Genomic DNA, 14,243 nt, shown 5'->3' on the forward strand with positions numbered 1-14,243 from the left:
CGGGGTGGGGTGGGGGGAATCCCTGTACTTTTTGGGGGGATTCAGGTCCCTTTGTATAGAGAGTCAGGGATTACTAGCTTCATGGGCATTTTAGGGAGGTTCAGTTTTTTGTGTCCTTGTGGGATTGGGTGGATTCAGATCCCAGCATACATGAGGAGCTAATGGGGATGCTTTCCTGGGGCTCAATGCCCATTGTAGCAAAGCAACTTCACTGATGATGTGGAGGTTTTTGAGGTTCATCAAACTGGAGCCTTCCTGGAGAATTTGTGGGCATTTACTTCATAGATTGTGGATTGATCCCTTTCACATCAGCATCACGAAGGACATTCTATCCATTCACACTTTTTAATCTGATTTATTTTGGTAATAGCTAATGATTTCTGGTATACAGTGTGCTGTTTTAAATATGAGAGTATCTTGATATTGACTGTGTCTCTCACACATTTTTGTGTACCCAACTGAACATGTTTTAGTGTCATACTTTTTTCTAAGGCCTCATCTGCACACAAAAGTTGTACCACTTTAACAATATTGGCATAGTTAAAGTGGTACACTGCTCCTAGTAAGGACGTAGATTTATTGTTATAAATATGTGGGAAGGGGAATAAGCTATAAAGGTATAAGGCACCTTTACAGTGCTATAACTGCATCCACACTAGGGGTTGTACTGGCATAACTATCATTTAAAAAAAAAAATCACACCGACATAGACTTGTGTAAAACCCTGTGGTATTCCAGGACATAGATTGTTGGTGTGGCATTTAGACCTCTTGCACTTCACTTTTTTGTTGTCATTAGAAATCCTTAATAAAAACTGAAACCTTATACTGAGCAGTTGGATGAAGTTTCTTTTTGTGTGAAACAGGTTTTTTAAGAGAGATCTTGCTGTTGAAGGGTAGTGAGGTTGTTCACGAGTCTTAGTATAACAACATGCTTTTTGGAACTCACTTGGTCAGTGGTTTTCAACCACTTTCATTTGTGGACCCTTAAAATTTTTAAAATGGAAGTGCAGACTCCTTTGAAAACTTAGACATAGTCTACGAACCCCTAGGGGTCTGCGGACAAAAGGTTGAAAACTACAACAATCTTTTGCGGACCCTTCAGACATAGTCAGCCACTCAGTTGAAAGCCACTGCACTAGGTAATTGTTACCTCAGCAGTGTTGTGCAACATCCAATGAAGTGAGCTGTAGCTCACGAAAGCTTATGCTCAAATAAATTGGTTAGTCTCTAAGGTGCCACAAGTACTCCTTTTCATTTTATAAAAAGCATCTTGTTAAGGCCTCAGGAAGTACAGTTAAACTAGATACCTGTACTGCTTAGGTCTTTGAAGGCGCTTGGCTTTAGGCCTCATGCCTCACATTAGGATATGTGAGGATATGCCATATAACCATACATCAGATGTGTTGGTTGTGTATGCATATATCAACACCCGGCTTTATGATTAGAAATTGTAATTTAATCAAGCATTTGTACAATTTAAATACAAGAGAGGGACAATGAGATGTATTATGCTGTGGATAGTCTCCTGGGGGAAGTGGCGGATGCCTATTTACTTTGGTCTTTTGAAACTACACTGAACAGAAGACTAGAAAACATTCTGTGTGGAACAATGCTGTATTGACACAGATGGACTGGGTAATCTAATAGGTTTATTATTGTATTAATTTGTATTCTAGTAATACCTGGGCACCTCAGTCATGGACCATGGCCTTGTTGTGTTAGGCACTCTACAAATAGGTCTTTTCCAACTTGTTTGATTCTACAGTTAAGTTCCAATGGTTTGTTTATGTCACCATGAACTTCAAAGTAAAAACACATCCTCATTATGAAATGGTTAGGATTTCTTGTTATACTACTTGCGTACAAAGGCTCCGATTCTGCAAACACTTATGCACGCGCTTGTTTTTATTACCATGAATAGTCCTATTTAAATCAATGGGCTGTTCACAATACTAAAGTTAATTACATGCCTAAGTATTTGCAGCACTGAAGCCTACAGACTAATTTTATAATCTTTATTCAGCAACTTACTTTGTTTACTGTCTTGTGTATCTGCACATGTTCTCTAAGAAAAACTTCTCTTGTGATACAATGGTAAATATACAGTTGCTTATGACAAACTTCGTGCAGCAACAAGAAACGGAAATTCTTGTACAACTTGAAATTCTTAGTGTTTGACATTATCTTCTGTACTATCTTGTTTCAGCTCATGGCATCATTTTATCGTTTAATATCACCCTGTACGTTGTAAGATGATTGTTTCATACAGCTATTTGGTACCCTATGTGGTGAATATTTGTGTTTAAAATAGTTTGTTTGCACATCAAATTCAAAACCAGCTTATTTTCCTAAAGTAACATTTGTAGATTGAGCGACTGCATTTAGGATCAATTCAGGCCACTTCATCTGCATCTTTAAAAAGAGATGGCCAAAGGATATACAACTTTGTGTCCTTTCCCAGCTTTCCAAAGAGTCCATTGGATTCATGTTTATGTAGTTTCTTTTCACCAGAGTTATCTTAAGATTGTTCAGGAATAGGGGCTACTGTCAGAGCATTGTGTGATTTAGTGTGTAGCCCTTGATTCTCTGACCACATTCTTGCGGTGTGGAAGTGTGTCCTATGGAAGCAGCTATATAGGGGCTGTATAGATGCTTCTAGGCTGGACCAGAATTATGGGTGCAAATATTATAATGTTGTTGTGCACCTGCTTTTAGGGCAGAAGTGAAAAAGGCCTGAATTCAGCACTTACTCTGCCTGCCAGATTAAGGGCTTGTCTACACTGGCACTTTACAGCGCTGCAACTTTCTCGCTCGGGGTGTGAAAAAACACCACCCTGAATGCTGCAAGTTTCAGTGCTGTAATGTGGCATTGTAGACAGTGCTACAGCTGGTTGGTTGGTTGTTTTTTTTTTTTTTTTACAGCGCTGAGAGAGCTCTCTCCCAGCGCTGTGCCGCGACTAAACAGCCACATTAAAGCACTGCCGCAGCAGTGCTTTAACGTTGCTAGTGAAGACGTGCCCTAAATCGGAATTACCTTAGTGACTCTCAGAGCTATTACATTCTCTTGGTTAGGTAGGTAAGAATTGTATAAATTACAATGAAAGATTATTCAATTACACACACACACATTAATTGAAATAACCTTAAATTTGTAAAACAAATCAAGGAATGTCAGAAAACTGCTGGTGTTCACACCCCTTTCTTTGAGTGGTTTATGTTGCTGGACCTTGTGAATGTTTAATTTTTGTGTTGCTGACTTGAAAATGAGTGGATCTTATTTCAGCTTAAAATACAATTTAAAAAAAAAAGAAAATGTGTCCTTGCTCTCTTCCTTTTATCTTCCTTTCCCCAAACACCTGAGAAGAGAAGGAGGTTATCAGGATATGATTATTATTATTGACTAGCAAGATATGACTATATACAGAAAATGCTGTGGGGATTGATTTTTGGTAGTGCTACACTTTAACTTGGACTTTGCATTTGTTTTTAATTTGCCATGCACCCATATGCCATGGCACTAGATGCATAAATTATCCCTCAGTAAATGCATAGCTTGTTGTGGTAATAAATACTTCTGTGATCAGTTTTTATGCTCTCAACAAATATGAAGACTAAAATACCCCTTGATCAGGTTTTGCTTTTTATGTTTTACCAGTTGTATATATTAATAAACACAAACAAGAACACTTATGGTTATTTGCAAGTGTCTGATGCATTCTTTTGATGGCTGTAGCACAACACTGAATGCTTTTGATTCTAAAGAAAAGTGAAGAAATGCTCTTATGACCATAAGAATACTCCCATTAATGTGCACACGAACACTTCACAAATCAGGACCCCAGAGCTAAAAGGTGATCATACCTGCAGACGCTAACGTCTGCATACAGTGCCTTCAGGTTATTCAGCGTTTGACGTGAAGTCACTGACTGGAGTTCTATATGAGTGTAAGGGCCTCTCCTGCATGCAGATTACTCTGTAGGGTTTACAGGCAGTTTATGTATCCTTAACATAAGAACTGATCTTTTTCTAAAATGCAAGCCAAGATTCTGCAGAAGTTGATGCTCCTTACTTGGAAAAGATTCCTATGCACCGCATCTATGTGAGTTTTTTAGACCCTAATTTAAGAGGCCTAATAAAGGTATACAAATATTATAGTTAAAGATGTAACCTCTAAATAAGTTCCAGTGCCTCTGTTGCTATGAGCTTTTCTAAACTGCAGATTGACAACTGGCTGGAGTTTTATGAGTGTTCATTGCTGCTATTGGGACCCCATGGGTAGTTGTGAAACTGACAAGAAGAGGTAGGCATCCAAAATGTGACACTGGGAAGAGTAGAATAGCAGAGACTCCCATCGCACATGGGCCAGAATATTGGTTTGGTGGAGATGGGATTTGGGGTGGGGATTCTTCAAATAAATCAGATGCCAAATAGCTGGAGACTACACACAACCTCTGGGGAAGTTCCAGGGGCAGCATACTGGAAAGAAGTCCATGTTTCCCTTTCTAAGTAGCATGGAAGGAGGGGTGTTGACTTCTCACATGGATGTTAATCTTGGACAGCAGGGCCCCCATCTTTATTTAGTGATCTAGCTATTATATGTTCGGCAAATGTTTAAGTCCGATATATGAGGGTGATGGTGAGTCGGTAGCTGTGGGAACTATTTTTAAAAATTATTTGTATTGCCATAGTTCCCCAAAGCAACAACTAAGATCTAAGTTTCCATCGTTCAAAGAGCTATATAAACACACAAGAAGACATGATCTGTGTGCTTTGTTTCAGTGTGCGGGAGAAAGGAGAGGGAAGCGGAGTCACATGACAAGAAATGAGTTGATAAAGGATGAAGATAAGAACTGCCATACAGGGTCAGACCAATGGTCCATCTAGCCCAGTATCCTTTCTCTGACCGTGGCCAGTACCAGAGCTTTGGGGGACACGTACAGCACAGGACAGTTTTGGATAGATCCACCCCTGTCTTCCCCTCCTGGCTTCTAGAAGTCAGAGATTTAGGGTCACCCTGAGCATGGGGTTACATCCCTGACCATCTTGGCTAATAGCCATTGATGGACCTATCCTACATGAACTTATCTATTTTTTTGAACTTAGTTATACTTTTTGCCATCACAGCATACCATGGCAATGAATTCCACAGGTTAATTGAATGATGTGTAAAAAGTACTTTCTCTTGTTTGTATTAAACCTGCTGTCTGTTAATTTAATCAAGTGACCTTTTGTATTGTGGGAAAAGTTAAATAACACTTCTCTATTCACTTTTTCCACAGCATTTTTGATTTTATAGACTTCTGTCATATCTCCCTTAATTGTCTCTTTTCTAAGATGAGCAGTCCTAATCTTAGAACCATAGAGTTAGAAGAGACCGCAAGGGACATCTAGTCTAACTCCCTGGCAAGATGCAGGATTTGTTGTATTTAAACTGTCCAAGACAGATGGCTGTCCAGCCTCCTTTTGAAAACTTCCAGTGAAGGAGCTTCCACAGCCTCCCTAAGCAGTCTGTTTCATTGTCCTACTGTTAGGAATTTTTTCCTGAGATTTAATCTAAATCTGCTATGCTGTAGTTTGTACTCATTGCCTCTTGTCCTGCCCTCTTGTGGGAAGAGAGAACAACTTTTCTCCATCTTTTTTTATGGCAGCCTTTCAAGTATTTGAAGACTGCTATCATGTCCCCCCTTAATCTCCTCTTTTCCAAACTAAACTTACCCAGCTCCTTCAGCCTTTGCTCATATGGCTTGCATTCCATCCCTTTGATCATCTTTATCACTTGCGTCTGGATCCTTTCCAGTTTCTCTACATCCTTTCAAAGTTGGAGACGGTACTCCAGCTGAGGCCGAGTAGAGAGGTACTATCACCTCCCATGATTTGGGTTGTTAATGCAACCTAAAATTGCATTTGCTTTTTTTTTTTTTTCCCAACAGCATCACATTGTTGACTCTTGTTGAGGTTGTGATACACCACAACTCCCAGATCCTTCCCAGCATCACTGCTGTCAAGCCAGTTATCCCCCATTCTGTATTTGTGCATTTAGTTTTTCTTCCCTACGTGTAGCACCTTACATTTGTTTTTGTTGAATTTCATTTTGTTGTCTGTCGCCCAGTTCTCCAATTTATCAAAATCCCTTTGAATTTTAGCTTTAGCCTCCAAAGTATTGGCAAACATCCCTAGCTTTGTGCTATCTGCAGATTTGATTAGTATGCTCTTTATTCCTACATCCAGGTCATTAATAAAGATGCTAAATAACACTGGACCCAGAACAGATCCCTGTGGAACCCCAGTTGAGACCTTCCTCCAATCTGACATCATTCCATTAATAAAAAGAAAAGGAGTACTTGTGGCACCTTAGAGACTAACCAATTTATTTGAGCATAAGCTTTCGTGAGCTACAGCTCACTTCATCGGATGCAGTGATGTGATGAAGTGAGCTGTAGCTCACGAAAGCTTATGCTCAAATAAATTTGTTAGTCTCTAAGGTGCCACAAGTACTCCTTTTCTTTTTGCGAATACAGACTAACACGGCAATTACTCTGAAACCTGTCATTCCATTAATAGTTACTTTTTGTTTGCAGTTGTTTAACCAATTGTATATCCACTTAATGGTAGTTCCGCAGAGCCCACATTTCTCCAGCTTACTTAATAGAATATCCTATGGGACTGTGTCAAAAGCCTTGCTGAAGTCCAGATATATTCTGTCCACTGCATTCCCCATATCCACCAAACCAGATACCTTGTCAAAGAAGGAAATCAAGCTGGTTTGGCATGATATGTCCTTAGTAAATCCATGCTGGCTGCTAGTGATTACCCTTTCATGCTCCAGGTACTTGTAAATTGGATGTTTTATACATTGCTCTAGTAGTTTCCCAGATATCGAGGTCAGGCTGACTGGTCTGTAATTCCCCGGTTCCTCCTTTTCAAAGATGGGAACTATGTTAGCCCTTCTCCAGTCTTCCAGGACCTCTGCTATCTTCCATGAGTTTGCAAATATTATTGCCAGCATTTTTGACTGCTGCTGCGCATTGAGCTGGAGTTTCCAGAGCTATCCACAATGATTCCAAGATCTTTGTTGAATGGTAATGGCTAATTACCATTGTAGTTGGGATTATTTTTTCTTAATGTGCATTATTTTGTACTTATCAATGTTGAATTTCATCAGCCATTTTGTTGCCTGGTGACCCAGTTTTATTATATCCCCCTTTAACTCTTTGCAGTCAGCTTTGGATTTAACTATCTTGAATAATTTTGTATCGCCTGGAAACTTTGCCACTTCACTGTTCACTCCCTTCTCCAGATCATTAATGAATGTTGAACAGCACAGGTCCCGTACAGATCCTTGGGGGCCCCTGCTGTTTAGCTCTCCATTATGAAAACTGACCATTTATTTTGACCCTTTGTTTCCTATATTTTAACTGGTTACTGATCCATTAGAGGACCTTCCTTGTTATCCCATGACTATTTAGTTTCCTTAAAAGTCTTTGGTATGGGACCTTATCAAAGGCTTTTGGAAAATCCAAGTATGCTATCTTGACTGGATTACCCTTATCCACATGTGTGTTAGCACCCTCAAAGAATGTTAATAGATTGGTGAGGCATGACTTCCCTTTACAAAAGCAATGTTGACTCTTCCCCCAACAATTGTGTACATCTGTGTCTGATAATTCTGCTTTTTACTATGGTTTCTATGAATTTTCCCAGTACTGAAGTTAGGCTCACTGGCTTGTAATTATCAGGGTCACCTTTGGAGCCCTTTTTAAAAATTGGAATTACTTTCCAGTCATCTGGTACAGAGGCTTGTTTCAGTGATCGGTTATGTTATACTACAGTTAGTAAAAGTGGCAGAGAGTCCTGTGGCATATTGGATGTATTCACCCACGAAAGCTCATGCTCCAATATGTCTGTTAGTCTATAAGGTGCCACAGGACTCTGCCGCTTTTACAGATCCAGACTAACACGGCTACCCCTCTGATACAGTTAGTAGTTCTTCAGTTTCGTATTTGAGTTCCTTCAGAACTCTTGTGTGAATATCATCTGATCATGGTAACTTATTACAGTTTAATTTATCAGTTTGTTCTAAAACCTCTTCTACTAACCTGTTCATGTGTGTACTTCAGATTTGTTGCCTTAAAAGAATAGGTCTGATGTGGATATCTCCCCCACATCCTCTGCAGTGAAGACCAATGCAAAAAATTCATTTAGCTTCTCTGCAATGTCCTTGTTTTCCTTGAGTGCTTCCTTAGTTGTCTAATGGCCCCACTACCTGTTTGGAAAGCTTCCTGCTTCTTAAGTACTAAAAAAATTTCTTACTGTCAGCTTTTGTGTCTTTAGCATGTTACTTTTCAACTTCTTTCTTGGCTTGCATTGTTATACTTTTATGCTTAACTTGCCAGAATTTGTGTGCCTTCCTATTATCCTCACTAGGTTTTGACTTCCAAATATGGCCACAGTCTTGAAAGGCTTTGAAGGTGAGGACAAGAAGTTTGAATTTTGATGTAGTTGAAAGTAGAGAGCGCTTGGAGGGATTCAAAGGGAGAGCAGTGACATGGTCAGAATGGGCAAATTGATCTTAGCAGCTTTGTTATATAAGGATTGGTGAGGCTGATTGTGTCAAGGGGCCAGAGAAGAGGAATAATTATTGAATATTGCCCAATTAACTGTATTATGGAGCTTTTATATCTTTCTCTGAAGCAGTATAGTATTGGCCACTGTCAGAGACACTGTCCAACTAGACCGGGGGTGTCAAACTAATCTTTTGTTGGGAGCAGGAGCAAAAATTCACTGATAAGCAAATTTTGTAGTCTTGTGCGATTGCGTAATGTGTCTCATTAGTGAAGTTAAATACTGTGTTTAAAGAAAATGTGTTCACTTAGAATTCATAAATTCCTTTCCTTTCCTTTCCCCCCTTTCCTCTGGGGGAATTTCTCTCTTTTCCTACCCTCTTTTAGGAAATCCTCTTCTTCATCCTGTTCTTTGGAGGCAGGAGGTACTAGGGAGTGAAGTGGAGAAGATGCCATGTCCCTGAGCCCAATGCTAAGGGTCTGGGAGAGATGGATAGAGAAGAGGAAGGCGAGGCTAGAAAAGAACTTCTCTGTGCCAGGCTTTGTGGTGTTACCTGTGCCCTCCTGCTCCTTCCAAGCAGTGGCAGTTTGCACAGGCATCTGTGTGGTCAGGCATGAGTCTCCTGGTTAGTGGCTCCTTCTAGGCTAGATTGCCTTTCATTTCAGTTGCAGGCTGAAGAACAGGGTTCTCGGCGCCACATGGAACTTGGTCTGTCTAGAATAGGGGTGTCAAACAGTCCACAAGAGATTTGTTTCAGAATGGTCAGTGTTATCCATAAACATCTATCTAGGTTCTTATATCATGCTCATCACATAAATTTTTGATCAAAGGGAATGGTCTGCAGAGATCTGAGTTTGTACTTTTCTCCTTATCCAGAGGCAGATAGAATTTATTAGAACATTCAGTCTATTCATTTGTCTCACTTTTCATTGTCTTTTTTTATTTCAACAATGATAGCAGATAGACTTTTGTTTAACTGACTTCATGTTACTAGAATGTTCCCTTCAAGTTGAGGTAGAGGCATGTTAGCTAACCTGAATTGGGGTAGCAAGTACTCTCTGTCTCTAGTTAAATACAGGAAAGCCTATAGGGTTCCGTAGCCTCTCTGTTGAGCATTTTAAAAGAAGTCTCTTGAAACTCAGGTTCTCAAAATACTTTTAAAAAGTGAACAGGAGTACTTGTGGCACCTTAGAGACCAACAAATTTATTAGAGCATAAGCTTTTGTGGGCTACAGCCCACTTCATCGGATGCATAGAATGGAACATATAGTAAGAAGATAAAAAAACACATACAGAGAAGGTGGAAGTTGCCATACAAACTGTAAGAGGCTAATTAATTAAGATGAGCTATTATCAGCAGGAGAAAAAAACTTTTGTAGTGATGATCAAGATGGCCCATTTAGACAGTTGACAAGAAAGTGTGAGGATACTTAATATGGGGAAATAAATGTAATGACCCAGCCACTCCGAGTCTCTATTCAAACCAAAGTTAAAGCTGACAAAGGAGGTGCTGTCATAGTCATGAATAAGTTGGAATATGAACAAGAGGCTGCTAGGCAGCTCTCTAACTCCACATTCTACAGGCCATTATCCTCTGATCCCACTGAGGATTACCAAAAGAAATTACACTATCTGCTCAAGAAAATCCCTGAGAAAGCATAGGAACAGATCTGTGCAGACATATGCCTAGAACCCCAAGCAGGGGTATTCTGTTTGCTGCCCAAGATCCATAAACCTGGAAATCCTGCACGCCACATCATCTCAAGCATTGGCACCCTGACAGCAGGATTGTCTGGCTATGTAGACTCCCCCCTCAGGCCCTACACTACCAGCATTCCTAGCTATCTTCGAGACACCACTGACTCCCTGAGGAAACTACAATCCATCGGTGATCTTCCAGAAAACACCATCCTAGCCACTATGGATGTAGAAGCCCTTTACACCAACATTCCACACAAAGATGGACTACAAGCTATTGGGAACAGTATCTCTGATAAGGTCACAGCAAACCTGGTGGCTGACCTTTGTGACTTTGTCCTCACCAACAACTATTTCACATTTGGGGACAATATATACCTTCAAGTCAGCAGCACTGCTATGGGTACCCACATGGCCCCGCAGTATGCCAACATTTTTATGGCTGACTTAGAACAACACTTCTTTAGCTCTCGTCCCCTAATGCCCCTACTCTACTTGCGCTACACTGATGACATCTTCTTCATCTGGACCCATGGAAAAGAAGCCCTTGAGGAATTCCACCATGATTTCAACAATTTCCATCTCACCATCAACCTCAGCCTAGACCAATCCACACAAGCGGTCCATTTCCTGGACACTACTGTGCTAATAAGCGATGGTCACATAAACACCACCCTATACTGGAAACCTACTGACCGCTATACTTACCTACATGCCTCCAGCTTCCATCCAGGACACACAACACGGTCCATTGTCTACAGCCAAGCTCTAAGATACAACCGCATTTACTCCAATCCCTCAGACAGAGACAAACACCTACAAGATCTCTATCAAGCATTCTTAAAACTACAATACCCACCTACTGAAGTGAAAAAACAGATTAACAGAGCCAGAAGAGTACCCAGAAGTTACCTACTATAGGACAGGCCCAAGAAAGAAAATAACAGAATGCCACTAGCTGTCACCTTCAGCCCCCAACTAAAACCTCTCCAGCGCATCCTCAAAGATCTACAACCTATCCTGAAAAATGATCCCTCACTCTCTCAGATCTTGGGAGACAGACCAGTCCTCACTTACAGACAGCCCCCCAGCCTGAAGCAAATACTCTCCAGCAACCACACAACAAAAACACTAACCCAGGAACCTATCCTTGCAACAAAGCCCGATGCCAACTCTGTCCACATGTTTATTCAAGTGACACCATCATAGGACCTAATCACATTAGTCACGCCATCAGGGGCTCGTTCACCTGAACATCTACCAATGTGATATATGCCATCTTGTGCCAGCAATGCCCCTCTGCCATGTACATTGGCCAAACCGGACAGTCTCTACGCAAAAGAATAAATGGACACAAATCTGACATCAGGAATCCATAACATTCAAAAACCAGCAGGAGAACACTTCAACCTCTTTGGCCACTCAGTAAAAGACACATATTGAATCTATTTCCCTATGTTAAGTATCCTCGCACCTTCTTGTCAACTGTCTAAATGGGCCATCTTGATTATCACTACAAAAGTTTTTTTTTTCTTCTGCTCATAATAGCTCATCTTTAATTAGCCTCTTACAGTTTGTATGGTAACTTCCACCTTCTGTGTGTGTGTGTGTGTGTGTGTGTATATATATATCTTATTATTATATGTTCCATTCTATGCATCCGATGAAGTGGGCTGTAGCCCACGAAAGCTTATGCTCTAATAAATTTGTTAGTCTCTAAGGTGCCACAAGTACTCCTGTTCGTTTTGCAGATGCACACTAACACGGCTGCTACTCTGAAACCTTTTTAAAAGTACAGTATGCTTTGGATCCTGTTGCCACTTGAGGTGTGGCTTATTTTTAGTGTAACCAAATATGAGCTGTAACAGGATATTAAAAACTTGGCAATAATCTTATCTCTTGCAATCCCACACCAGCAGGCCTTAGGAGAGCTGCCAAATCAATACGAACAGAGTATGGAAGCTTTTGGGGAAAGGCTCCTCCAGTGTACAGGGCCTTTGAGGCGGTGGAGGGAATCTCAGATATGCCACCAGAAATAAGCTCCCTGGTGACATAATTAGAAAAAATGGATGTTAAATAATTCTAATAATATTCTATAAGCGAGAACATGGGTTAGAAATTAATTGTAACACAGCTTTTATTAATCTGTTAAAATGAGTTCTAGTTTTATTTTAAAAGGCATTGAATTGTTACTAACCTTTAGGTAATCTTGGATATAGGAAAATTCTGAATGAATGAAAAACATATAGGCATATATTAAAACTATATAGTAAAACCAATTTAAGCTTTAAAAAAAATTACCTAGTAAATTGCTGTTTTATTTTTTGTTTTATTTATAATTTAAAATTTGTTTACCCTTTTCTGCGATTCACTTCTGTTGAAGCCCTTCTAAGCTTTCCCCTGACCTCCCTTTCCTTTTTATACCATTACTTTTGGGAGCTTCCATCAAACCTTGTAGGATTGCATGATACAGAGCATATAAAGTATCTTCCCTTTGATTTTTATATTTAAAAATATAATTTGACTTACAAATAGAAATGTTAAAATAATCATAAGTGTGCATGGTACTTTACATAGTGAGTAAAGACTTCAGTCCTGAAGAGCTTACCGTCTGATCGCCCAATCTTATAACTGACTTTATATGGGAACATTGGCCTGAGTGTGTGGAATTAGTTGCAGGATTATAATCTTGATGGGTACGGGCAAATACTTATAACCCTCCTAGTATTGCTAATGGGGAGGGAGGAATGCACAGATTTGGAGTTGCCATCTTGGTTTCTAGGATTTTGTTCAGTACTTTCCACAGCATATTATATATGTAATAGTACAAAACAGGGTGGAATCTAGTCAGGAAGACTCAATTTAATCATGGATTTCTACATAAAAATGCATTCTTGGTGGTGGTTATAACCTTAATACATATTCTTCACAGATAGATGTAGGTTTCATTTTTTAGAAGGTACACACTATACATTTTTAAAGTGATTTATTTTGAAAACTTTTCAGATTAGTTTTACAGCTATATCAGAAGATGAATGATTGTTTGGTCATTTCATTTACCAAAGGTAAATTGAAACAGTTCACCTCCCAATGACTTCATAAATATCTGGTTAATTTCAACAGGTTAATTGTTAATATTTGGAGGATTTTCTTGCTATGCTGTATTAGGAGGAGAACATCACCAGACAGACATTTAAATTGTTTTATTTAACTGAAACAACAACGTCATGTATTCTGGATTTTTGTTCTTCAACAGCAAACATATAATATTTTAACAAAACAAACATATGAATTTTTGAATTTAGTTAAACATTCAAGTTTTTTTAAAGTTGTTAACTAAAATAGTTAAATGAAATATTTTTTTAAACAAAAATTAAATAGACTATGTGGCTAACTCAGTCATCTTCATCTTCACTTTCCTGTTTGTTCATAATCTGGGAAAGAAAAACAAGCTTTCCTGCTTTTTCAGGTCCCAAACGATTTCTCAATTTGAAACGAATTAGTCCAAAGGAAGAAAATATTCTTTCTACACTGGCAGAAGAAGCTACTGCTGTTAAAAGTGAGATTATCACTTCAACAGTCTCTGAATCCAAGTGCTTAAGTGACTTCCAGCAGTTCACTGGTGTGCCTTTCTTTAAAACATCATCAGCAAACATATTTCTTGAATGGTTCTTATTCCCAAACTGGGTCTCTCTTATGGCCTGCTGCCATTATAGGTTTTCCCTTCTAGTGAGAGAATGGTATGGTTGATCTCAAATCAATGAAGGCTACTCACAGAAAGACCTCAAGACTTCTGGAAGATGCTGCTCAAATAATTTCACTTTTGTTTCTACTGGCTGTCCCTCCCTTCTCACATTTATCTCCAGACTTCTTCTCCTTGTCCAGATCTATGCTGCCCCCTACAATCTTCTATTCATTGAACTTTTTGAAACTTTGCACTTTTAGAGAGAGGTAAGAGATTGACTGACTCTGTGTACACAA

The 14,243-nt window shown here is 39.5% G+C and overlaps 1 protein-coding gene across 2 annotated transcripts in view; it reads left to right on the top strand.

Annotated features, from left to right (window-relative positions):
- The window catches only part of DCUN1D1 (defective in cullin neddylation 1 domain containing 1), a 41,356-nt gene that overhangs the window by 1,633 nt on the left and 25,480 nt on the right, over positions 1 to 14,243 (top strand). Inside the window, exon 2 of one of the 2 annotated variants that reach the window (XM_074963504.1) lies at positions 4,782 to 4,864. The exons of the other annotated variant lie outside the window; for it this stretch is intronic. The gene's annotated coding sequence lies outside the window, so the exon portion shown is untranslated. The remainder of the gene's footprint in view (positions 1 to 4,781; positions 4,865 to 14,243) is intronic. 2 annotated transcript variants of the gene reach the window in all.

This window comes from Natator depressus, chromosome 9 (genome assembly GCF_965152275.1).
Source record: "Natator depressus isolate rNatDep1 chromosome 9, rNatDep2.hap1, whole genome shotgun sequence".
Classification (NCBI taxonomy): Eukaryota; Metazoa; Chordata; order Testudines; family Cheloniidae; genus Natator; species Natator depressus.